The sequence below is a fragment of the Larus michahellis genome, chromosome 11, assembly GCF_964199755.1.
Source record: "Larus michahellis chromosome 11, bLarMic1.1, whole genome shotgun sequence".
Classification (NCBI taxonomy): Eukaryota; Metazoa; Chordata; class Aves; order Charadriiformes; family Laridae; genus Larus; species Larus michahellis.
The window spans coordinates 12,656,325-12,682,824 of NC_133906.1; the positions used below are offsets into that span (position 1 = coordinate 12,656,325).

General features: G+C 46.4%; 1 long non-coding RNA gene across 1 annotated transcript in view; it reads left to right on the forward strand.

Moving 5' to 3' along the window:
• Positions 1-26,500, forward strand: part of LOC141749871 (uncharacterized) — a 51,383-nt gene that overhangs the window by 10,509 nt on the left and 14,374 nt on the right. The window contains exon 3 of the long non-coding RNA XR_012589488.1: positions 1,661-1,753. This is a non-coding gene — a long non-coding RNA (uncharacterized LOC141749871). The remainder of the gene's footprint in view (positions 1-1,660; positions 1,754-26,500) is intronic.

Here is a 26,500-nt window from a genome sequence, read left to right on the forward strand (position 1 = left end):
GTGTTGCTGGAATGCCAAAATCTGCTACATGCAGATATGCTAAGAGCTAACTTCAAATGGGAGTTAATAGCAATGATACGTGGAAAGCATTTATTAATTGATATTTAATGATGCATTAATATTTATTTAAAATTTTGCATAGGGATTTTAACCATAAACTGAAGCTATAAATAACTGTTGTAAAGAGAAGTGGAAGAAGAGCAGCAGCAGAAAGATTCAAAAATTAATACCGTGCAAAAGGAAATTAATTCACCTAAAAATGTCTCTTAAATAAAATATTTTCACTTATTTTTCATGCACTACCACCTTATTTCTATCCAAGACACGTAGTCATTCTGATAATGAAAGCTGCTGCCATTGATCTGTGAGACCCACAGGGAACTGCACTTCCATCGCTCTTCTCTGTAAGAGAGCAAGAGGTTTGGGGAGAAAGAATAGGTTTTGTTTAAAAGTTTGTGCACAGTCAGCTTGCTGGGCTGATTCTGCATTTAGCAGGTGAGGAGGTGCTGTGTTGATTAAAAACCATTAAAAACACCAGCATTCAAACGCAAAGTCTTCCTTCCAGTTTGAAAGCTTAGATCTAAACCAAGGCCTGGCTAGACTTAAGAACAAAACCTTCGATCTTCTTATATCTCATCTAAATCTCCCCTCTTTCAGTGTAAAACCATTCCCCCTCCTCCCATGGCTCCCCTCCCTGCTCCAGAGTCCCTCCCCATCTTTCCTGGAGCCCCTTGAGGGACTGGAAGGGGCTCCAAGGTCTCCCCGGAGCCTTCTCTTCCCCAGGCTGAACCCCCCCAGCTCTCTCAGCCTGTCCTCACAGCAGAGGGGCTCCAGCCCTCCCAGCATCTCCGTGGTTTTGTCTGGACCAGCGGCTACACAAACAAATAATGTGATGCAAAATTATTATTTCTTAACCTATAAACTGAAATACAGATATAAGAGTTTTACAAGAATCAGTTAACCTGTGCATCCCTGAACAAGGAGATCCAAAGTCCTGGAATAAAAAAAATGCATTCAGCAAATCCGGTTCATGGATAACTGGTACTTGCAATGACTTCCTCCGAACGTAAGATTTCCTGGGTCATTCACTCAGCTTTTTAAAGACATTAAACAATTACGAAGGCCTGGGGAAAGCCCCCAGGCTCATTCCCCCAAGTTCCTTCTTTCTCTGTTGTTCAGAGGAGCCCATCGCTGCCCTCGTGAGCGGCCCTTCTGCCGCTGCTGCCTGTCCCTGGCTGCATCCTCGCCTGGGAACAGGCTGGGCCAAAATATGGATTGAGAGCAGCCCCCAGCACCCTGCCGCGGGGGCAGGGCCAGCCCAGCGCGTCCCCTCCAGGGCCCTGAACGAGGGGCTGGGGCTGCAGCAGGGCTCCCCCAGAAATCAGGGTATCCTGCGGGGCTCCGGGCATGCTCCTGGCGTTTTCCAGGAGCAGCAGCCAGCGCAGCCCCACACGCCATCCGCCAGCTCCGCACCCCTACAGTCGCTTTTTATCCATTCTGGTGGCAGGACAGAGATTTTTCTACACATTGAACTGTGCAAGTGCGTTGAGATGATACTTACTGCTCACTATTTTCTTTGCTGTTAAAATTCAAGGTAAAGTGCTGACATATTGAGGAGGACGCTGTCATTATTTTCTCCTCACTTTACCTGTTTTTTCAGAGGGTGTACATCAGGAGCTGCTTATCAGATGTTGGGAACACACCGGCTAAACCAAGCTTTAGCACGTGATGCTGAATCCTTATTAATTTTCAGGTGAGTGAAACTATTTTTTGCTGCTTCTCTTACAAAATTATGAGGCTGTGGCTTCAAAGGCAAGTTTAGGAGTTAGAGAGTCGCTGTGCAGGATTCAGCGAGAATGAAATGCAGATGTCAGTAGCGTTACCCACGCTGCTGATGCTCCGCGATTCTGGCACTCCCCGCAGCGGGAATGCAGGAGGAAGCCACAAATTGAGGCCAGGCCCGGACGCGCTGCTCTCCACCCAAACGTCGCCTTTGCTCCCGCTGGCTGGGGATGCTCCGCTGCACGCCGAGACAGCGGGGTGAGAGGCGCGTTAGGTGGAATGACGGGGAGACTGGCTTTTGCACGGTGTAAGTGAGGAAGCTGCGTTACATGGTTCTGTATTAGCATTGCATTACATCAGTTTTCTTCCTTCTGCAAAATTGATTATATGCCCATTTATCACCTCCTACATTCACACTAAGCTCGTTCCATTTGCCTTTTCTTTTTCTTCAGATGTGCATTTTAAACCATCAAAAAAGATGGAACATTGGCAAAAGTGAATAAATATCTCAGCAAAACCCAAGACTTTAACTCACATCCTTAAACGCGGGGTAGAAAAGAGAAGGAAAACGGGGCTCAAATCCTCGGGTTATGGAAGTTGACATATATCAAGTTGGAGATGTTCAGTTTTCCTCTTGCATAAGTAGTTCAGGGATTTCTCTGCAGAAACCAATGGAGTTTGGTCTAAGTAAAAATGGAAACAGTCTGTCTGAGTTATAAATGGCACTTGCTGCCAGTAGAATAAAAATCATGAGAAACGCATCTCCTACCATCAGGAGCCTGAAGAAAGGAGTCAATGGAACAGAGCGCAGAGAATAGCGAGGGCTCTGTCGTAAGACAAAAGCTGACCTATGAAGTGTTTATACAACAATAATCCATTTCTTATCATTTCCTGAAGCCCCACCATTTTTACTTAAGGCAAATACCCATTTCCCAGCCCTGCCACGCTGGCTGCAGCTGCCCTGCCAGCCCGGACGCAGAGCTCCTCTCTGCAGAGCGCGGCTGTCGGTGCCTCGGTGCCAGCCCTGCTCCCAGCGCTCCGGAGGTACGGTCACTGCAACACGGAAATACAGACTGGAAGGGACTGGGAGAGGCCAGTCAGCCCAGCCCGGCTCGAAGCCCTCCAAAGCTGTCGCTGGATCATCGCCAGCGAATCCTGGTAATTTTACTGCTCTCATAATACGAAGTCAGCACAGAATTCCCCTTACTAAATTTAAGATCCTCCATTTTTATACACGTTCCATAGAGAAACAATATTTTGGGCTTGTGTTTGATGGTGTTTATTTGTAGGCAAGACAGTAGGGGGATTCCTAATAACACTGTCTCTTTCCAATTAGCAGCAGACCTACAAGGCAGCTAAGAAACGCTTTTGTGCTTTGTATAGAATATTTGATGGCAGAAGTTCATTTTAAATTTTAAGTGTATTACATGTGGCATATTGTAACTTTGAGAAAGAGAGAAGAGAATAAACACAGAAACCGTGCTGGGTGCTCGTTTTCAGAAGCACTGACTTGAGCAGTGTGAGGATGGGTTTGTTTCAGGAGCAAGAAGGCGCTTGTGTCAGAAGCACCACAACGCTGCATGGGAGCAAGGTTTTCTTTGGCGGGGAAAAAAAAAAAAGAAGAAAAAAGCTGCGTTTCCAAGAATCTGTGCGGGTAACCCGTTCTTAACCAATGTAGAAAACCGTATGAGTAAAACGAGGTTTGTGTTGGGGGGTGGAGGGTGCAGCCTGGGCGAGCCGGCCCCAGCCCGCTGTGCGGGCAGCTGGGAGCCGGGGCCGGGGGCAGAAGCGGGGCAGCTCGTGGGGGGATTAAGCGGAAGGGTCCTTCAGCTGCTCTCTTTGACAGTGTTATTAGGCATTTACCACCTCTATTTATACAATCCTTCCAAACTCAGAAGGCTCTCCAGCAGGCCAGGCTCCACTATGACTGTGCCTTCCCTCCCGGTTAGGGAAAAACGCTGTGCTCAACACCCATCGTAAGGGCCAAACCATCACACACCAGTACAGACAGCGGCATCAGTGGTGGGAAAACAGACCTAATATACTAAATGTGCCTTCATTCCTGGTTAAGCCATAATGCATTGAATAAGACTTTTTTTTTTTTTTTTTTTTTAAAAAGTATTTCATGGAAGGACTCTCAGCGTTTTCTATTTTTGCTGTCTCTGTGTGTTTCACAACTGAAGAGTTATGAAGGTGGTGCAGTCCACTCTATCAGAGAAGACAGCATTAGAGGCTTGCCGAATTTATTGCTGGATCTTTGCTTAGGAAATTTTTAGGATGTTTTTGATACTTTGGGAGGAGGGGAAGCGAATCTGATGTTCCTGTGGAGCAGGTAGGGAGGGGGCTGTGTAACCCAGATAACTCTCTAAGCTGTAAGACTTTCACCCTACAGGCTCTTGAGCACACGTCTTAACTTCATTACTTCCAAATAGATGAAACTTGTCATGAAAGAAAAATTAAAATACTTGGGAGCATTTGAAAAGTGAAGACTTAACAATGGGTCTGGCAGGGTGTAATCGATGGTGGCTCCCAGGGCATCGCTGGGTTGGTTATTTCCCAGCCAGGCTGGACCCACTGGGCATATTCTGGGGTAACAGACCGTGTCTAACCAGTGGCAAATAGAGTTGTAACTTATTCTAGGAAATAGTATTTTGTTATAATGTATCTAAATGCAAGTATAAGAGGGTGTTTTTCTAAAAGACAATGTGGTGAAGTCACGCCAAAAATGGGGAAACATTTTTGGAAAAAGTTGAACGAATTGTTGTGTCCTCTGTGGAGATCCCTTCTCAACTTGAAGCCCATGACACATTTCCACCGCTGTAGCTAAATTAATGAAGCGTATAAAAAGTCACAGACCCTGAGAGATGTCAGTGAGCCTGTGTTGTAGCAGCAGCTATTAGGAATAACCTCTCCAGAAGAGTTTATTTCATGTTTTAGAAGTGGTTTTGCATACCCACAGGAGGTGCAGCTATGCTGTTATATTTGCATCCATGTGGGATGTCTTCTGTTTTTAAAAATGCTGACATTTCCATGGCTCCAAAATGTTCAGCGTAGATGGAAACTCCATTTCAAAAGCTGAGCTGAATTAATGCTGTGATATGACCAAACATTTGCTGGCTACAGAAGGTATAATGTTTTGCCTGGTCTGCAACGAAAATACTTCAAAATGGCACAGATACGGTTATCAGACATGAAAACTGAGCAAGGAACTTCTAAGAGAAAATCCAACTGAGGAAGCCCACAAAGCTGCTTCTGTCTGGGGAAAAAAAATAAATAAAAATCAACATTTAATCATTCCATGGCAGCGAAACTGGCATTTTTCACTAATAGCACTGAACTGTGATTCTCACTTCTTCGTAAGGAAAGGAAAATCACGCCCAGCGTGACAGTCTGCCGGCTCCTCTCAAACATTTGTTGTTCAGAAGCTCTAGTTAATGCAGAGCTGTTAATTGTCTGACCATTAAATTACTTGGCTTCTACTTAGTCCCCACTGGGTACTAATTTTAAATTCAATTAGCGCAGAATTTAAAGGGACATAGTTGAGGGATTCTAGAAAGCTGCAGAGATATGAAAAGGTGCTTGGTAAGATGCAGTCAGGAAAGGGAAGCTTTTTCCTCTCGATTTCAAGGTTTGAAACTCCACAAGAGAAACTCCACAAGAGAAATTAAATTCCCTTTGAATCCATGTGCACAAATGAGATTCTCTTATGTTAATGCACTGTAATTTGTAATTATTTTGTTATTTCAGACAAACTATTAATCAGCCAGAATTTGAACCAACCAATAAAACCTCCAGGAATTAAGAAGTCACGGGGGTGTATTTGTCAGTTCTCACGTTGTTGAATTCTTTTGGTACTGGCTCAGACTTCAAGGTGTCAAAATGCCACTTCCATCCTTTTCACTCGATCAAAAGCCAGAGAGAGGAGAAATCCCATTAGGTGGCCTGATTTCCCGAATACTTTTGCAACTGCAAGACATTTAGACAAGCAGTCAGAAATGAGTTTGGAGACCAACTGTATTCCTTTCTCTGCACAAAAATGCAGCCATGTTTTATTTTGAGCTGCTGGTGGGTTTATGGAGGTGGGGTGGAGATTTGCAAGGCAAGATCTGGCTTGGGGAGAATATTCCGCAGCAGCACCGTGGAGCTCTCTCTGACTCCTGGCATGTCTGCCCTGCAGTTGCAGCAGTAATAATAGCGTTTCGATGCTCAGGCTACCATTAAAATTATATTTTAAGATTTCTTTATTAAAAAATAATAAAATTCACTCAGTGAAAAGCTGTCCTCATCGGTAGAAGAGAATATGAACCGGTCCTCGTGCAGATTTTAAATTGTGTGCCAGACTTCTAGCAAAGCCACCGAAGCAATATGAGGAGACGTATATTATGTGCTAAATGATAAATGTGTCTGGTATAAAGAGAGCTCGTGTTGCAGGTGTAGTGCCTTCTGGAAAGGAAATAGGAAATGGGTGCTGTAGGGTTCACCTGTAGCAAAATCTCATTCTGGAAGCCCCATGACCAGTGCCTTGGCCAGGCACTGGAACAGCCCGCCCAGGGCGGTGGCTGAGTCACCATCCCTAGAGGTATTTAAGAAACATCTAGATTTGGCACTTCAGGGCATGCTCTAGTGGCAGAGATTGTAGGTTGTTTGTTTGTGGGGTTTTTTGGTTGGTTTTTGTTTTGTTGGGGTTTTTTTTTGTGTGTGTATGGTTGGACTTGATGATCTCAAAGGTCCTTTCCAACCATGAAGATTCTATGATTCTATGAAGAGCTGCATCGCTCTGCGCACCAGCACCTTGAAGAGATTGGTGTGCCTTGTGTCTCGCTCTTAGATAGAATTTTCCAAGGCCCGTAAAAGGTCCAGGGGCTCTGCTCTGGGGGGGATTGGGCACATAGACTTTGGAATTGCAGCCTTTCAGCTAGGTATCGCCACTACCCTGTTCTCCGGGAGGTAAATGCTCGTTCTTTAGAGAGCTCTGGAAGGCGCTGAGCGTGTCGCGGTCTCTCTCTGGTGGAGCTGCGGATGCTGTTGGGTGGCAGCGGTCACCACACAGAGCATCCTGCGCCGGCACCACGGCGTGCCCTGGCCCCGCTCTCCTGCCTCTCCTGCTCAGCCTATTTTTTTTAACATTTTGATCGCACTTGCATGCTGCAGGTGCAAGTACACTCCTGAAGGCAGAAGTATGCCTCTGAGCCACTGTGGTGGTGTTTGCAGTGCTGCGGTTTCCCAGAGGAAGGAAGAATGAGCCTTTCCCCTCCTGTAGCAGCTCATCAGTGGAAAACAGGTGTGCCATGGCATGAGCCGGTGTGAAGCACCCAAATAGGGATCTGCCTGCTCTGAACAGGTAGAAAGGAGCTCATCAGGTGTACCTTAGTACATGGACCCACTTCATTTATGTGCTACTCTTCTATGATTTGGAATATTTACATTTTGAGGTAAATGTTGATGTAGATCAAGGAATTGCTCAGACACATCTGTGTCAAAATGCGTGAGCACTTCCCTCCTGCCGCATCCCGGCATCGCTCAGCCGCCGCTGCCAGCGCGGCGCTCGTGGCCAGCAGGGCTGGAAGGTGTTTGCTGAGTTGATGGAAATGTTCCCACTGTGTTTCCCAGGCGAGCCAAGGCACCGGCGAGCAGTGGGAAGGACTGTCAGCAGCGGACCTTGCGGGAGGGACTGGCCAGCAGCTCACCAGGGAGGACGAGCGTGGGGAAGGCTCCATCCGCACCCCTCGCTCTGGTTTTGGCTCAATCAAATCCAGCCGTGGGCTGGGGAACCTGCGTTTTGCACCGTTGGGGGCAAAAATCCTGGTGCTGCCCGAGGGGTGTGCCAGGAGAGAGCCAAGGGGTTTGCCCCCCAGGGTTCTTGGCGGTTGGATGCCTCTGGGGCTGGCCAGGGCTGCTGGGTCCTGGGTGGCGGAGGGAGTGGGAAGGTTTGGGAAGGAGAGCCTGGCTGAGGTTACCGCAGCGCCACGTCCCCTGGCACGGGTGCCCAGCAGTGCCATCAGGGCCAGGGAGGATGCTGGTGCGGATCCAGAGGAGGACGCTGGTGCGGGGTCGGGGGAGGATGCTGGCAGTGCCGAGCAGGACCGGGGTCTCAGTGTGTTGCTCTCATCCCCCGGCGATAGCAGCAGTGTGGGACCTGCGCGTGCTCGTTGCCGTCGCAGAACCACCTGAAGTGAGGGGAAAAACGGAAGGAGTCCAACTGGGTGGATGCACATGATTTTCTTTGGGTGGAGTTCACGTCTGCTTCAAATCCTCATCCCTTCATAAGCCAAAGGTGGTGGTGCCTGCGCAGCCCCTTCCTGGTGTCTAACTCCTGATGGGCACATATTCTTTTGAGGGCTTTATTCTCCTTAATTTATCTCCATTTCATATTACTTGAATTGTCCACTTTTTTTTCTGTTTTGATGTCTGTGTACATTTTGGGAATAGCACCCTGTTTAAAGAACAGTATTTTATACTTTAACAAAACAACAAACCAAAACCAAACCAAACAGCAAAATAACTACAATTTAATTTAAAACTTTTTAAAAGATGCCAGTTTTATTTTCCTTAATTCTTCCGTCACAAATCCATTCAGAAACAGTGCTTGTCAACTCATTTTAATTTTGGATAATCACATTTTTGCGATTTCCAATTCGCTAATCTACAGTAATTCCCTTGTGATTTTTAAAAGGCAGAAGGGGGAGCAAGGAAAGCTGATTTGTGATCAGAGTTCTCCCTGCTATAATTAACTACATCTAAAAAACCATAATTGATGCTTATATAGCTTCCCAATAGCATCTCTTGAATTGGAACATGCAGCATTGTATACTGTGCTTTCTGCTCTGAAAAGATTGATTCGCCAGCCACTATCAATCTGTTGCTAAGCAGTTAGTGACGGCACACAGTAAAGTCCTCAAGGACAATACAGAACAGCCAGAATGTTTTTCTCAGTATCAAACCTTTTTTCCCCCGTCTCCTGAAATATTGCATCAGTTGCTCCTTAATCAAAGTATAAAAAATGTTGCCAAGGCAATGCCACATTTATTGCCACAGATCGCGGCAGACAGACCTGTGCTGGGAACTACAAATTTTAGGACTTTCACAGCAGGCAGCAGAGGTGTAATGTGTTTTGTTGTCGTTGGCATCTTCATTTGAAACTCAGCTTTTTTGTAGGCTTAGTTGGTTGGGGTTTTTTCACTTATTTAGATAAGGTTAGTGAACAAGGGGAGGAGAGTCAAAGTCAGCTTTCTGTGGCTAAACGTGGTGCATTTTGGCTTTCCTCATCTTTTTGGCTGAGGGGTGAAAGCAGCCACGGGAGGAACTCGTGTCGCAACAAAAGCGATGCCATGAAACTCTGCCTCCCGGTGCCAGCAGCCCCTGCAGCGGGCTTCGCTCCCGCCCATCTCACATCGCGCCTGTCTTCATCTTAGGAGCGTGTTCGTGCCCAGCAGCAACAGACATCTTAAACTTAGCCCGGAAATAAAATACTCCGCCTCGAGCTGCTGTTCCCCGCCGGAGCGCTGGGGCATTGGCAGAGCCTGGGTGCATCTGCGGCAGACGCGGCCCCCACACGCACACATGCAAAAAACAGTGAGGCCGGTAACCTGCAGGCATTTCATTTATGCACAGGTGCAAATTGAAAAACAATTCCTTAAAAAAGATATTCTTAAACAATTCGGTCAGAAAAGGAACCGATTGTTAAACTCTCCGCTCTCCTGTTCTACTTTGTAACGAGATTTTAGTAAAACGGCGGCGAAGAATGCCAGCTGAGCTGGCACATCTGACATTTTGATAACCTCGTCAATACTTCAGTTATTTTATTGGCTTTAAGCAGCTGCAGAACTTTTCCGTATTGTTTAGCTGTCTGTTCATTCTATTCCTGTCTTGTTGATAACAGTAAAAAGATGATGAGTAACGGTGGCAAATCAATAGAAAGGCATGTTCCTTCTTATATGACCATGAACCCAGCTCTTCAAATTACCTCTTAAAACTCCAGGCTCTTTATTTGATCATAAATAGGTAGGCAGGGAAAAAAACATCTGAATTTTTAGTTGCTGGCTTACGGTTTTATGAATGTGTTTGTTCCCGGCTTTTCTCTCTTCTGAACTAAGTTGAATTCTATTAAAAGCAAAGCGCGGTATTTCTTTTAAGTGAGGGACAAGCTTTCAAGCTTCATTACAAGCAGCTGATGGACAGGTGACCACTGAGTGACCCTCCATCAGTGTCCGGCCCCGTGGCTGCGCGCCAGGCGCGGCGGCTGTGTCTGGGCGTCGGGGGGTTGCGCTCCTGCTGGGAAGGGAAGAGGAATATTTCTGTTCTGGCCGAGTCCTGAGAAGAGAGCTGAAGGTGAGCCCGGAGTTAAAATTATTATGGCTGCAAAAGTCAGAATTAAAATCGGATTTTGTAAGCTAAACGCTGCTCTCAACAGCACTTCATTTCAATCTGCATGTTGAGTATATTAAACTTCAGCTGTGATCAGGGAAATTCAAAGTTCATAAGTAACCAACAGGGGGTCTCAACTTTTAGCAGCTTTTTCACAGTCATGTAAGAATGCTGTAGATATTGAAATGTACCACTTCAGAACAAAATTTGAATTATTATTTTAAACTATGCTGCCTTCTGAAAATAATTTTTCATCATAAAATGTCATCAAAGACAACATCAAACAGGGCATTCTGACCAACACACATGAGCAGGAGGGCGGCATTGAATTAAATGCTGGGTAGGAGCCACCCCGAGTTCCTCTCAGCAACCTGGCCCCGGCGTGGCTGTGGGGTAGGAGCCCAGGGCTGGGGCATGGCTCTGCTTTGCTTCTAACTCAGGTTCCTTTGTACCTATAAAGGCTGAGAAAACACGGGGTCAAACCACGCGGAAGAGGAGTGGGGTCGGTGTGTCCCTTGTCTGTGTGTCTGGTGCTGCTCAGCCCGTGCCCGGGGCTCCTCTCCTCCAGTGTGGAGACCTCACCCAGGTCTCCGCTGGGCACAGGGTGCTCATTCCGCAGCCACCAACTGTCATCAACCGATCCTGGTTTCCCTGTCCTAGTGAGATGTCCCAAACTGGCGCTTGGCTACGGGATTTTCTGTGTTAATATGTTTCTCAGAAAGTTTGGACTCTCAGCCAGGGAAATGATGGAAACGGTTTCATCTACCCAACAAGGCTGGAGCCCCTCTGCTGTGAGGACAGGCTGAGAGAGTTGGGGGTGTTCAGCCTGGACAACAGAAGGCGCCAGGGAGACCTTGGAGCCCCTTCCAGTCCCTGAGTCTGTGTGGGGTGATAAATATCATCATTCCCTGCTTGGGACTGGGGACCTTGGCTGGGGGTGGTTGTGGGGACTCGGCCAAACCTCCTGCCCTGTGGCCTTCCACCAGCAAGGGCTTTGGTGTTGCACCAGCGCCTTTCTGGCTTCTGGTGTCCTCAAGTTTAAAACAATGTTTAAAAGTCTAGAAGCAATGTCAGGAATGAATAAGAAAAATAATGCAAAGTCTGGCATGCTCCTGAAGACGCTCTTTAGGAACGAAAGCACAAGACCCACCGATAGCTGGAAGCTGACGCTGGCAAAAGCAAATGAGGTAAAACGGGTTTTTAATCGTTCCTTTACAAAACTTGCAGCGTGCCATTGGACCAATTCCCTTTCTAGGAAAAGACCCAGCTTTCCTTCCTAGCCCAGAGCCAGACAGGCTGCGCCGCGCAGGCCAGGTCTCCCTCAGCACGGGGCCACGTGGGACCCGACACCCGTACGGTTAGCAATAGAGGGAATTGCGTACATAGTACTAGTTCTTGGGCAAATTCTCTGTGTGCGAGGTCATTGCTCTCACCCCAGGCTGACGCACAGTGTGTCTTGAAGCTGCCGTTGTGTGAGCGTTCGTAGCCTTGCGCAGGCAGTACCAAGCTCTTGTGCTGGCAGAGAGGCACCCCACACCCACCCCCGCCATGAGCAACTCTTTAACCAAGTCTCTTATCTCTTACGGGATGGAGCTTCCTCATGTGCCACCTGGAAACTGGTTGGTTTCTGAGAAAAGAAGATAATCAGAATGCATTTCCAAAAGAACACCTTTCAGCTCATCCTTGGAACATTATTTTGTTTCCTACTCTGTGTGTGTCATTAGAAACTGAAAAGAACAACAAAAGGCTTTTTGTAGATAAGTTGACCGGTTTGGCTTCAAAAACACATTAGAATCAGATTAAAAAGGGGCTGAAAAGACTAAAAACAAGACCAGAATGTTCTCAATGGGAGACAGAAACCCACTGCTCCAACCTACTGCACTGGACCCATAGGAATTTGACAATTTGGAAAGTATCTTCTAGCCTCTAACCTATGAAACTTGAGCTCTGTTGTTCTAATTTTACCAATTTACTCTACTTTCCTCCTCCTATAATATTGGGACAATCATTTTTCCTTGTTTCTATTTCACTGAATTCACTCTGAGTATTTTTCCACGGTTATTTAATATTTGCTGTTCTGACTGTAACAGCTCTGCTTGTAGGTGAAAAAAACTCATGTTGCCAAAAGAAGAAATATAAGCCAGACTGCTTGTGTTAATATTTGCATTTGAAAGTACAAAGCTGAGTTTTCTCCAGTCCTAGATGCTTCTCTAGTAGTAAAAGTGCATGAGAGAAACGTTTGCTGGGTAGAGGAGAGGATGCAAAAAATACTCACGGAAAATACCACTTATTCAATGGTATTTTCAAAATACAGAGTACTTGGAAATGTCAACTATCTGCTTAGCAGCTAGAAGAAGTTATGTTGTGGTCCTGTCTCCTAGGACAATTTCCCATTTGCTTTTAGCTGCTGTGTTCAGCTTTTAAGAAGCAATAACCAAACTCTGTAACAGCTCTAGGGATTCTGGGCCACTCTAGGTTGGTTGGGTTTGGGTTTTTGTTTCTACCCTCTGGAAAGGAGCGATGAGCTTCGGTGCTTTTGCTGACTGCCTTGGGTTTGAACATGGCAGAAGGTGGCCCTCAGTAAAAAGATTGTTATTCCCTTTTCCCAACTTACAAACTCTGACCCTCTATTTGAAGGACGACACGGGACTCATTTTTGCTTTGAGTTTTTGCCCTAAGAAGACAGTATGTTTCGTTTTATATTTAAAATTGGCGCCTCTTGCTTTGAGGAGACTTTCCGACTGGCTGAACGCTGCAGCAAGCACGTACCGGTGGGCAGAGAAGTGTTCCTCCAGGCACAGCACTGTGCTGAGGTGCAGTAAAGGGGACGGAAGAGGAGGTGATGCCTCCTGGCAGGAGCTCCGAGGGGCTCTGCCACCAAACCGTACCGTCCACTCTTGAGGAGCGTTTCTGCTGTTGAAACTGGGACTGAATTAGGGCAAACAAAGGCATTTCTGTGGTGCGCTCAGAGTCCTATTGAATATCTCGGAGCAATCTCCACCTTCTCCTTCCTGGGAAGAGCAGGCTGGCGGCGAGGACGGGGCTCCTCCTGGTTCTCCATCCCACCTGGGAAGAGGCAAAAATGAAGCAACCCTTGGCAGTGTTTGGGGCTGTTAGAAAAGGAAGAAGAGCTGCATGGACATTGTGTAGTGAAACCCGTCCAGCTAGAAGGTGACTGGGTAGAGCTTGTTGCATCCCAAGGAGAGTTGGTACTTAATGCCTTAATCTGCCTTTTCCTGGGGTTTTAGCTGGATTGCACACTGGCTCTGCCTTCCTTCTGGATTCACCACATCACAGCTCCTGGCTTTGACAGGCGATGGGTAGCTTTTTCAAGCAGAGGACAGGAGGATCCCTGGCCCTCAGAGATGTGACTTTGTAGGCAACGGCAACTGGCTGCTCAGAGTCCAGTGTTGCTGCTTGGTTCCTTGACAAAATGGTAATACTCCTGAGTAGCGATGATGGGGTTTACCTGTCAAATTCTTAAATATATTGCTGCTATTAAAGCATCTGTAAAAATAAGAGCTAGACCACTAGAGACTGCAGTGTTCTCTTTTTAAGCTGTCTACAGAGACAGCTGTAGCTCCTGTTTCCTCCTGGTCTCGTCTGTACGGAAGAAGGCAGCTCCTGAGGAACAGCCCATCCCAGACCAGTGCCTTGGGCCAGTGCTCCCCATCCCGCGGTGGGAACCAGGGGTGCGTGGCGACCCGGCGCTGGGGCAGCGTCACAGCCGGGGGCTTTTGGCCACTTGCTCTTTCCTGCACTTGGACCTTTTTGAAAGCTGTGCTGTTGTGGTGCCTTCTCATCACCCTGCGGACGGGGGAAGGTGGGGGTGTGCACGTATAAATATAAACTAGTATAGGAGACAGTGCCAGTAGATGGCACTCAAGAATACACAGCCTAACATCTGGGGCTGGGAGGACCTGGTGCTCTACAGGGCAAGCGGTCGTCCCTGGCAGCTCTCCCTTGCTGCTGTGAGGAGCTCTGGAGGCGCACAGGCTTTGCTGTGCATTAACCCCACCATTACCTGAAAGCCCTGCGGAGATGCGGGGTCTGAGGCACCCTGGGCTGTTTTGAAGCAGGAGGTGATGTACGGTGGTGCTCAGTGGTCCAGCCACTGTGCCAAGAGATGCTGGCACCTGCACCCGCCTCCACCCTGGCCCACCCCAGTACCCATAGGTAGCGATGCTGCAGTGGCTTTTTCAGCAATGGGAAAAAATATATAATTTATTTGTCAAAGAGTTGGCGGTGGCCAAAGAGTAACTTTAAATGGAGACCTGGGCAAATGCTACTCCATCTGTGGTTGGCATCCCCATAAACCTCAGCGCGGGCACCGCTCTTCCAGCTCTCTCTGGTGGCAAGCGTATCACCGTGAATGTGGCTGTGGCACTGCAGGGTTCACTCGCCCATCTCCAGAACAGGTCGTCTTCAGCTCGTTAGTGGCGTCTCTACCACATCCTGCCATTGGCAAAGCAGTTATGTCCGCATGCCCAGGGCCACCCTGGCTAGCGTGTCACCGGCTGCTTTGGATGCTTCTTATCCTTGAGGCCAGTTTCTGCACGGTTCCTTCTGCACCGGCTCCACAGCAGGTGATCTGCCATAAACACAGCACAGAGACACAGGCAGTCTCTATTCGAATGAGGCAAGATACTTCCCAAGCTATCTCCAAATCTGTCATAATTTGCCCCAAGTGTTTATCATTTGGACTAGTAACATAATAATTGTTACATGATTTGATGAAATCCTTGTTCTTTTTTACAAATGTAATTTATTTGACAAATATTTCTTTTGTTGCTAATCTTGCACTGTGTCACAATAACTAGAAGAAGAGACTTTCAGGGTGAAACTGTGCTCTGCGTTGCATTGATTTAGCGATTAGTGTCATGTTCATCTTGAATTTTGTAATTCATACTCATTAACCTGAAAATGTTCTTGTAATTTTCTTCTCCTAGACTAGTTTTAAAGTACAAAGGCAGCTTCTATTAATTTCAAGGATTCTGAGAGCTATTGTCTCTTGTAAAGCACTAAACAAGGAGGGGGCAGGCGGAGAATCACTAAATGGTATTTAAATCATTAGATCTATCATTTGTTGAAATCCTTGATACAATAGTATTTATCTGGTTTACTTCAACTGTATGAAGAATTGGACTAAATCACTATATCAAAAAAACAAAGCCAAACCCCTTCAACTAACTCTGCACTGCCTAATCATTGTAGGTGGTAAGTAGGTAATGTGGTCCCGATTCTGATCTCGTTTGCTTTGGCTATGGGCTGGCCCAGTTCCACTGACTGTGGGGAAACTGGTCTCTGGTTTACAGCACTTCGTACCACTTGTTGCACGCTGCACCATCTGTCTGCGCTTGCTTGCACCCTGGCATGCTACCGTAGACTCATTTTAGGACAGAGGTGGGTAGATCAAACCGAAACAATAGCAGCAAAGCCATCTGCAGGCAGCAGTGCTGGCTTCAGTGGAGATCTGGGGGCGATTGCTGCCGTGCCATGCCAGAAGTTTCCTGGCTGTGCCGCCTGTGCCATGCAGCCCCGCGCGCCGAGTCTCTCTGCAGCCACATCCAGGCTCTCGTCCTCACCAGGACACCTCATGTGCGAAGCCATACACATTCCCATGAGCAAATATCACAGATCCACGGAATGACAGGCGTTGGAAGGGACCTCTGGAGATCATCTAGTCCAACCCCCTGCCAGAGCAGGGTCACCCAGAGCAGGTGGCACAGGAACGCGTCCAGGCGGGTTTGGAATGTCTCCAGAGACGGAGACTCCACCACCTCTCTGGCCAGCCTGTTCCAGTGCCCAGCCACCCTCAAAGTAAAGAAGTTCCTCCTCATGTTTAGGTGGAACTTCCTATGCTCAAGTTTGTGCCCGTTACCTCTTGTCCTGTCGCTGGGCACCACTGAAAAGAGCCTGGCCCCATCCTCCTGACACCCACCCTTTAAGTATTTATAAGTGTGGATAAGATCCCCCCTCAGCTGTCTTTTTTCCAGACTGAAGAGACCCAAATCCCTCAGCCTTTCTTCATAAGAGCGGTGTTCCAGTCCCCTCAGCATCTTGGTAGCCCTTTGCTGCACCCTCTCCAGCAGTTCCCTGTCCTTCTTGAACCGGGGAGCCCAGAACTGGACACAGTGCTCCAGGTGCGGCCTCACCAAGGCAGAGCAGAGGGGGAGGATGACCTCCCTCCATCTGCTTGCTATATCAAGTACTGTTTGATTTCCTCATTTATTTTTGATGCTTTTAATCCAAAAGCTATCCTCATTATAAACATGCCTTAACCTGTTAATGTTCTTGATACCACACTCATCCCCTTGCCATCCTCCAAAATCAGCAGGTTTGTGGTTGGTGCCATCCCCAACCCTGCTGGAAGGAAGGCTCTTTGCTGGGGAGCACCGCAGGCAGGACGGTCCCTCCTGGAGAGCTGCAAATGGGGTTCACTCAAAGCGCTGGTGGAAATGGTGGGCAGGGTTGCGTGCGCTTGTTATTGAATATTATTATTGATGACACAGATTTGTAGCTCGGCTGGTGGCCTCAGGGAAGAGCCCAGAGCAGGTGGACCTGCTGGTCCTCACTCAGAGGGGGCTGCTGAGAAAAGAGCCTCAGACAGAGGTACCGTACCTGTCAGGCAGCTGCCAGTGCTCGCTACCTGCAAACCAGCCACGTGTTCATTGCAGGGAAATGCAACGACCTCCAACCGTGAATTCAGTTTATTTTGAAACGTGTGATGAACTCTTGCAGGAAATATCCATCTTCTCCTGTGACACAGCCTGGCCAAAGCCAGACTGTCCCCTTTCCATCTCAGATGCCGTACGTCGCACACACGGGGTGGGACGCATGCGCGTACCCCGACAGCTGGCCAAAGCGGGTCCTCCCGGCCAGGCAGGGGACCTGTGCCCAGAGGGCTGGGGCGTTGCTCCTCCGGGAAAGATGCCCATTGCTGGGTCAGGCAGGAGCAGAGATTTAGTCTTTGTTCTGAGCCATAAGTTGTGCTTCTGGAACAAGTTGGGAAGCTCAGGTGCAAAAGTGTGTCAGGTTTTTTTTCTCCCAGATAAAGGGCTGATCTTGCTTAATTTGCACACCCTGAGTTCGGAGAAATAATTTCAACTTATTTTGCTCTCCTATCCCAGACCCCTTTTTTGGCCCCAGGTTATAAGCTCATCCATCCAAACGGTAACCTAATAAGCTACAGGATATTCCAGAATTTGAATGTGAATATATTTCTTTCATGTGTTAATTGCAAGCAAAACAACAATTTGACTCACTGGGCTCTCATTTCTTAGATGAACACTGGCATCAGCCATGCCATTCCTTTGGATTTTGCATTGAGCATCTGTGAACTTTTTTCCTAATGGAACTGTTTCTTACAAATGAAATGTTTAATTTGTAAATGCAGATCCCTTTTAATACAATCAAGCGCTCTATTCAAGAAAGCAGATCTGATGAAACATCCCATTTCAGCGAGGGCAATTTAGGCTAGACATCAGGAAAACCTAGCTAATGATTAAAATAGTGAGGCACTGCTTTAGGCTGCCAGGAGAGCTTAAGGAAACTCCATCATGGGAAGTCTTTAAGAATAAGTTTGGCAGCTATTATCAGGAATGATTTAACTATAATTGATCTTGACTTGGAGCAAGAGAACAGACTGGATGATTTCTTCTTTCTTGTTTTGCATGATTTCCAAGAAATTCTAAAAAAAAAAGTTGAATTTAGATGGTCCAGTATTACCAAATGTTCCTTTCCCTCTTTCTAAGGGAATTTTTTACTAAATTTCAACTGAACGTGCAAATAGTTGAGCACACTTTGTAATTTATGTCACATGTCAAGACCTAAACCTCTTGAGGACGTTGCTCCACCTTCCTAAATTTTTAAATATTTTTCCTTCTCTTCTTGTTGCTTAATAGGTTTGTTGTATTGCAAACAGCTACCTTGAGTTGCTCTTTCTCCACCGATGCCAAAACCTAGGAATTGTACTGAAAGGAGCAGAGCTGCAGCCACCTTTCAGAGCAAGGATGAGCCAAGCCTTTTATTTCCACAAATAAGAATTAGAACAGAAAGCGTTTTAAGCAAATATTGTTCAACTGAACTTAAAGGAAGAGCTGAGCATTCAGAAAATGACTCATTGTGCAGGCGAAGAGCATGCACTACCTTGAAACGTTGTCTTGAGGGCTGTTTTATTAAATACATGAGTGAACTGACTAACAGCAAAACCGATGCAGAATGCTGATGGCGTCTTTGACCTTTAAAACCTTGATGAAATTTATAATTTGCTCATTTTCTAATTTTAAAAAGCAATAACATTAGTCATTCTTTACATTTGCTTCTCCAAACTCAATGAACATATATATAGGTATATGCAACTTTATACGTTCAAAATCAGTGTTTTAACCTTGTGTATTAGAATGCATATAAGATGCATCCAAAAGAAGATGTTGTAAAAAGTACAGATTGCTTCCTGTTTCTCCTACTGCAGTGATGGACAGAAGAGAGACAGCAATCTGAAAGCAACTGCCTTTCACACCTAAAATTCATTCGCACAGGCATTCTGACTATTCGGAATAACCAAATAACCTCAAATCAGAACAAATATTGTGTGCCTTCTCTTAAACATATTTATCATCCTTTCAGACATTTTTTTTTCAGCTTGTTCAAGTTCAAATATTACTGTTCAGAGAAAAATAGGTTTACCCTGATAGCAGGGATGAGTGTTTGTAGCCTCCATCGCAAGCTTTGTCCGTGGCCTGACACTACCCAAACACCATCTGCTGCAGAAACCGGACACAGAGATGTCCAACACACCGGGCAGCTCTTCTGGAGAGTTGCCCATCTGGCACAGACTTGGTCATTAGCAGCATCTCTTCTATGACGGTAAAGCTGGTGGTGATGGATGGATTCCAGATTTGAGGAACAGAAGCCGTACCTGGTGAAAAGCCAAAGTTGGGGTCGGTGGATGTGTGGAAGTGGGAAACTTTGGGCGTGATTTGTTTAAAGGAGACAACGTGGCTGTGGAAAAGGGTTATGCTCTTGCTGAGCATTTGGCTGGCCAGGAGGTGGCCTTTTGGTGGCACAGGGTAGTCCTGCTCAATAGAGGCTTTGCAAGCCTGAGACAATAACCAGTGAAATCTGCAATACTAATAAGAGATACACACCAGTTAATATTTCCTGATAGAGATGGGCCAAAGCTTGAGTTACTTTCCAAATCCCCGTGACTTTGCAGGTTGGAATTAAAATAGAGTATTTATGCAAACCACACAACTGATTTTGGCTTTAGGATGTGAAAAACTTGCCTGATGAGCTTTGGCCAAATAAAACCACCCTGATTTTTATTTTGCGGCAGCTTTTCCAGGCGAGGATACTTTTCAGAAAATGAAATCCATTGACCTAGGCCAGGCCAAAAAGGAGGGAAGGGTGCGTAAAGGTTATAACCATGTAACTTTAAAAACATTCAAATCCACCCTTATATAAGTTCACTGAATCCAAGGTAGATCACTCTTTGACACTCATGAACTCACAGCCAAGATCACATGAGAGCAGCAAAGCTCATTTCCCACCTCAGAGCTATCTCACGGTCCTGAAAGTCTGCAAAACACCTGAACAGTTAGTAACAGCTTATGCTCAAAATCATTTTCTCAATTTTTTGAGTGAATGGCTACGTCCAGTACATAATTTTCATCCCTAGTTTGCCACAGGGAGCAGGAGGACCAGTGCCAAATATGCTTGGTACTCACAAGATCAGACTTTCAAAAATGCTCAATCTCCATGAAGTCCTGCAGTTAATCAGCTACGTTCAGACCCTAATTTTCTCCATTCACTTCACAACATACGTTAAGCGTGGGGCATCTATGTAGAGAAGAACCCGAGTTGATGATGAAGCAGCAGCTCTCTCCATTTCTAATTCAGATCTTTTATACAATATTTCTGGCCAAATCAACCAGAGCTACACACTCAAGAGTTCCACCCACCCAGCTCCAGAGCCTTTGAGGGTCCAGCCTCTGAGAAAGTTAAAGGATCGGCATCTCCCATTATTTCTCATGAATTGTGCACAAGTGACTCGCCCTTCACCGCCTGCTCTGTGAACATCTGCAACCTTGCACAGGCGTTGGAGGTGCACAAAGAGCTGAGGTTTGAAGGCATCAGGCACGTTGCCCAGTCCCTCCTCCCGATGGCTTGCTCGCTTTAAACATCTTTTAAAGACACGGGAAAGATACGGCTGTTTCTTACAACGAACTGTTTGCCTTCAAACTGGAAATACAAGTAGAAGGGGCCTGTGGTTGGGTCACTAAGGTAGCATTCTGCTTCTGGCGGTGGGAAAGCATAGCGGGGATTGCTCTATAAAACGCTGCAGCCATGCATTAACTGTCTTTCAGAATTTAGCTTCAGCTCCTCCTTATCTTTCCAGCTGCAAAAAACTTAAACATGTTAAAAATTACTTCATCCCTCCCTATTTTTTCGTAGACTTCACCCTGAAATTTGAGTCTCCTTTCCCCCATTTCTCAAGGTAAAATTCTCCCAAGGAAAAGAGCAAGGAATGACGGAGAAGCTGACGACGTGTCAGTGCCTTGCCTCTCGTGAGATGGATGTGCTAGGACTTTGGCATCGCAGAATAGCTAAAGGCAGTCAGATATGGTGAAAGAAATGATGAAACCAGATGTAAGATTGATTGAAACCACTTCTACTGATTCATACTTTTAATGTATTTCTCGGTCCTGGTATTTCATTGCTGTATATTTCCCCCCTGGAATTCATTATGCTCTGTGTGTGTGACATCTCAGCTAGCAGCTGTGGAAATGATTGTGTGATCACTAAAAACCGTAGCTTTAGGTGAGAAATGGGCAATAGGAACAAGGAAAGTATTAATGTGCACTTTTCTGTCCTCATATACATCTTATTAGTGCGGAGGGAAGGAATGAAACCTTACAGAATCATGGAATAATTTTGGTTGGGAGGGACCTCCGGAGGTCTTGAGTCCATCTTCCTGCTCGTGAGGACGGAGGGTCCGTTGCTGGGACCACCTTGCTGGGGGTCTTGCCCACAGTCAATCCCTACCTGCAGTGTCCGTGAGCCACTGCCACCTCCTCGAGACAGCCATGGCTCCTCTTTGCCAGCTGAAGACCCACCTGCAAAATGGAAACTTTTAATCATCAACCTGTCTGAAAGTCATTACTCTCCCCTCCAGCTGCAAATATATCTCATGAACAACTACATTTTCTATATGCCAGAGCTATCTGCCAATTTCTGCCATGCTTAGCAAGCGTGCATCATTCTGTCCATAAGCCCCACGTAAAGGCTTGTCTTTCCTGCTCCGCACAGAGACGTGGCCACCGCTCCCAGGGACGGGGTGCTCGCAGGAGACCCGAGGGCAGCCTTGGAAAAGCGCTGAGCTGCTTCTTCCCCACCTACTTGGGACTGAGCTCCGCAGCTAGGCAGAATCCCACTGAAATTCACTCTTCTATGGCTTAGCTTGGCCGAAAACTTCATGAGCCTGAGCAAGGTTTGGGTTTGTGCTCATATCCAAAATTGGAGATGTTTTGCCAGGGTTTTGCTATGAAAATTGCTCACAGCTCCATTGACTGGCTGTGCTGCCTCTGCAGCATCAATTCTATCCCTGGCTGACACCTTTGATTTTGGAAGTTGTCTCCATTTTCCAGAGAAAACTATGTACATTAGCTATTTTTGGATAGCGTATATTTAATCTCCTGCAAGAAATGGAGCAATTCACTTGTTTCTTATTTCCAGAGCCATTACATTGCTCTTGGTGACAGCTCCAAGGAACAGAAATCCTTAACTTGTTTAATGTCTTCATTTGGGTGATCGAAAGACACCTAACCAAAGATCCGCTTCTGTGCTACCGTGAGGAAAATAGCATGCAGCACCTGCTAGGTAAAGCACCTTCTCTTTTCTTGGGTAAAAAGGAATGTTAAAAAGGAAGCAGTTTTTGGATGGTTCTTGCGTCTGCTTTGAAGCCAGATTAAAACGCTACTGCCTGTTCGTCATTTTCCCTGGTCATTCTTTTATTTTTATGCGTAGTTGAGGATAAACTGTGGTCTTTGCACCATGTAAAGTGTATTTAGACTCTTTGCTCAAGTGAAAAATGAGTTGTTATCTGTGCCAGTACTGAAGTGTGCAGGGAGAAATCTGGGACAGTCACGGGGGCTGCCAACGGAAATAACCGATGGAAGATCTGACTGTGGTTAATTGAAAACACATAAAGCAGAGGCATATATTGTGAGTTCCTTGTGATGGAAAAGTGACCGACAGTGAGCAGTGAGTTCAGATGGGCTGCAGTGCGCAGCCTGGGGATTCTCAGGCCTGTCCGCAGACTTGCTCCCTCCCTACACATGCACTAGGGAAGCCGGGCTGCTTGCAAACTATAGAAGTCTTCGATACTGCGAATAATTGGAGGGGCGTCTCTCGGATCAGAAAATGCAAACCTTGCTGGAGGGCTCCAAGTTCAGCAACATGCAGCTTAAAAAGAATTGTCCTGAAGTCCTGATGTGTTTGCAAATTTGCTTAAAAAATAATTAAAAAAAAAAAAAAAAGGTACAGCAGTGGCCACTGGTGAGGTGCAGGCTGGGCTCTGCGCGCGTTGCCGGTTGCTGCAGCGTGTGCGGGGGCCATTGGTGGCTGCGGGGAACAGCCCTTTCCTGCGGCGCAGGAGGAAAGAGATTCTTCATCCTCACCAGCGGGGAGGCTCCGCGCGCCTCGGTGCCCGGCTGTGATTGTGGGTTGAGGCTGAGAGCGGGGAACTCCAGATGAGATTAACACTGCTTAGGTGAAAGCAGTAGCAGGCAAGATCTGGATTTGGGTCCAAGGTAAATAACAAGTTGAAACAAGGTAAAGAACACAGGGTCATGCCACCGGAGCAGCGTGAAAATATCGGCTCTGTTACATGCTGGGTCCTGATGGAGTAGCTCTAATGAGGAGATGGACGGCTGAGGCACAGGCTAATGCTGTTTCGTCTAGTACAAATTAAACCATTTGTTCATATATAGTGCAGTTTCACACACTGTCGTGCTTAGTCAGCAGTTCCTGGTTGGTTAGTTGAGGTTTTTTTGGTTAATGACAGCTATTTCAAAAACTGGTTGAAAAGCACAAGGTGTTTGCAGAAGCTCTTGCGTTAGTTGTTATGGATGCAGACTCATCCGTGACTCAGTATCTTCAGTCCCACAAAGTGATGCTGATGGTTGCAGGACATCTCAAGGTGTGTCTCAGCTGGTGGTCCTGTGAGGGTGCAGAGAGTCACCAGGGCAGGGGTGGCCCACGGTGACCCACACTATCAAAACACCTTTGGCGAGTCTTTCTCTGGTCCAGCTCCCATGCTAAATACCAAAAAGAACAGCCTTGTCTGTAACTTCTGCTACCTGACAGCCCGTTAAAGGACCTTTTCAGACCCATTTCTGTCTTCCACCTTCCAAGGCACATGCCCTGGATCACGCATGCAGCCCACAGGCTCTCTGTGGGCTTGTTTGCTTTGGCTTTGCTCCTTCTACTGTACTTCACACCAGAGCGAGGTGTCTTCAAATGTGGATGCAAGGAAAGGTCATGGAACAACGAGACACTTATTGTTTGAGAGTTTTGATAGCAAATATTTTTTTCTTGCTGGCATCACCAGCTATAGGATGGAAAAACACACCAAGGAATGTTTTATCATCCCTTAGAAAGCGACACCGTCTATTTGAAATCGAACTCTGACGAGGAGTCACAGGAGAGAACACCACCATCGCTTGGGGAGTGAAATGAGGAGTTGTTGAATAAACTCTGAATTTCTAAATCTTGCTACACTGGTGAAGAAGAGTGGAAAGCATTGATAAAATATATTCCTCTTTCTGATATCTTTCTTTCCAAACCAAAGGGCTGCTAGAAAGGTCAGCACCATCCTGTGTCCTCAAAAACTGGATGTGTTGGGACAAACCTGAAATTTGGGGGCGTATGGGAGCAATGTCACTGAGCACGGTTTGTAGCCTGGGCAGTGAACCCACTGGATGGACCTGGAGAAAAATAAATAGAACAACCAGGGTTTTAAATTCTCACAGAGAAAGGGGAGTAGGCTTCTTTTTTCCTCTGACTCCTTTTCTTTCTCTCTCCATGTCTCCCACACACAGGGGCATATTTTTCCAGATTTCTAATTTACTCTAAATCCATCTGATTGAATAGAAGCTCCAAAAATAAAGGCAACTGCCATTTCTCTGTCTGGTGTTTAACAGCCCGTTGGTGTGACAGGCATCTAACGCCTGTGCCGTAACGCCAGCACATCTGTTAGTAGAAAGAGCTACCAGTGGGAAGTCGCGAGCTGTGCATTCTCTATGGTTACCCACAACACAGGAGCTGGAAGATGAAACCCTTCAGGCCAGAGGAACGATTCATTACCTCAGAGTCACAGGAAACACGCATCAGGTTTTTTAAAACCAACATGACTATCCACGCTGAACTGTTCACCTGCCGTTGCCCTTTCGGTTGCGTGGCTCCCTGCTCCCCCAGTCCCGGCCCCGCAGCAGTTTGCCCTCTCCTGTGTCGGCCTTCCCTCCACGCAGCTTTCCCTGAGTTTTTTCCCTTCCCACAGGAGTGAGCCGGGGCAGTCGGCTCCCTAAGGCAGCACCTTCCTCTCCCAATGGCTGCTTTGGATACGATTTTCCAACTGGCGATGGGTTGCCAAAAGTTGGGGACACCCAAAGCTTGCACCCAACAAAATGACTTCCCCCTCATGGATTTGCGCTTCGTGATGTAAGAACATGGCTTTTCTTTTGCTCATGGTAGCAGAGCAAATTACAGTATTATGGGAAATCAATGTGATTATTCCTTTGGGGATGAAATCACTTGTGCATTTAAAAAAACGCGATAGCAGGCTGCTGCTCTCCTACGGCAGTGGGCACATCACGCACTGCGATGGGAGGTGACTGATCCATTTTAAAGGGTGCTGCAGAGAGCAACTCCATCTCACCTCCCTTAGCAACTCAGCATCTTACCTTGCTAATCTCTGAATTATAGGTGATCCTCGTTAGCGTTAGTAAATGCCAGGTACTCCACAAGCCCTATTAATTAGCATTTTTCAGTGCGCTGTGGGGTGAGAACTCGAATGCTTTGATCATAGCAGTTTCATAAACCCTACTTCTGAAGTAGTTCACCTCTCGTGTTCCAAATATTTTCAGTGTTAGGTCAGGAGGATTGCCAGGCCATAAGATAGTATGTAAGAGTTATGTCCATTTATCAACCCTTGTTTACAGTGGCTGGATACCATTCTTTGGGATTTCTGACACTGACAAGTAATGCAAGGCAGAAAAATTCTTTCTTGCCAAGAAACAATTCTGAAATTTCAGAGGAACAATAATTTAATGGTCTGAGTTTTGTAATTTCTTCCTCCCTAAAAAGCTACAATTTATATGAACAATTTACATCAAAACTAGACAAGCACCATACGCTGCTTTATAAACATTGATAAAAGACCCAGAACACCTAGAACTGGGGACCTGACCTTCCCCCGAGGTGGAAAAGGAGAGTAAATTCTGGCTCATTTTAGTTACATGGCTTTTACTTTTGCTTCCCTACAGTTGTACCAAAGTGGTGGTGGTGAGGTTGGAACAGATCGCTGCTTGAAGCATAAATTAGATAATATACATTAGTAGTTGTTGCTTTGTTGAAAAGCCATGGAAGGGTTTACATGGTTGGCCTGATCTTTAAGTGAAGAATTTTGGCCTAGTAATAAATGTTAAGTAGGAGAAAAGGCTGTCTCTTACATAGGGATAATCTGCACAGAAAGCACGAAATCTGACTTCCGTTTGGCTCCTGTCTCGGAGACAATTATTTCTAGAAATGCAAATTAATGTACTGGACCAGAGCTCGCCACAGTGCAGAAGTGAAATCACTTCATGCAAAAACACTAAAAGGCAAGCTTTTAGCAAGAATTGCCTGGATTATTCTGGTCTGGCCTCTAGACAGGACTTTAGGGTGACGATAATGTGGCTTTTCATTCCCATTCACTGCCCGCGCACAAAAGGTGTTTGTCCAAGGAAACACAACGGAGCAGTTGCTGCGGCCGCCATCACTGTTCTGTCCTTAGGGAACTGCTGGAATTTACACAGAAAGGTCAAATAAATAACGTAAACATCTTCCAGACCCTAATTTTACTTGATTAAAAAGGATCAGATACTAATTAGTGATATTAATTGGGCATATCAAATGCGTCCAGTGGAAACCATTAAAATCTAAGTGAAGTGCTTTATTATCAGAGTGGGAAACTGTTAATTTTTCTTAAGAAATAAAGCAGCTCCTCAGAATTTGCACCAGCATTTGTTGGGAGTAAGAACTGTTTGCGAATCCCCAGTGATGTTTCTGGCCACCTTTAGGTCTTGGTTCCTCA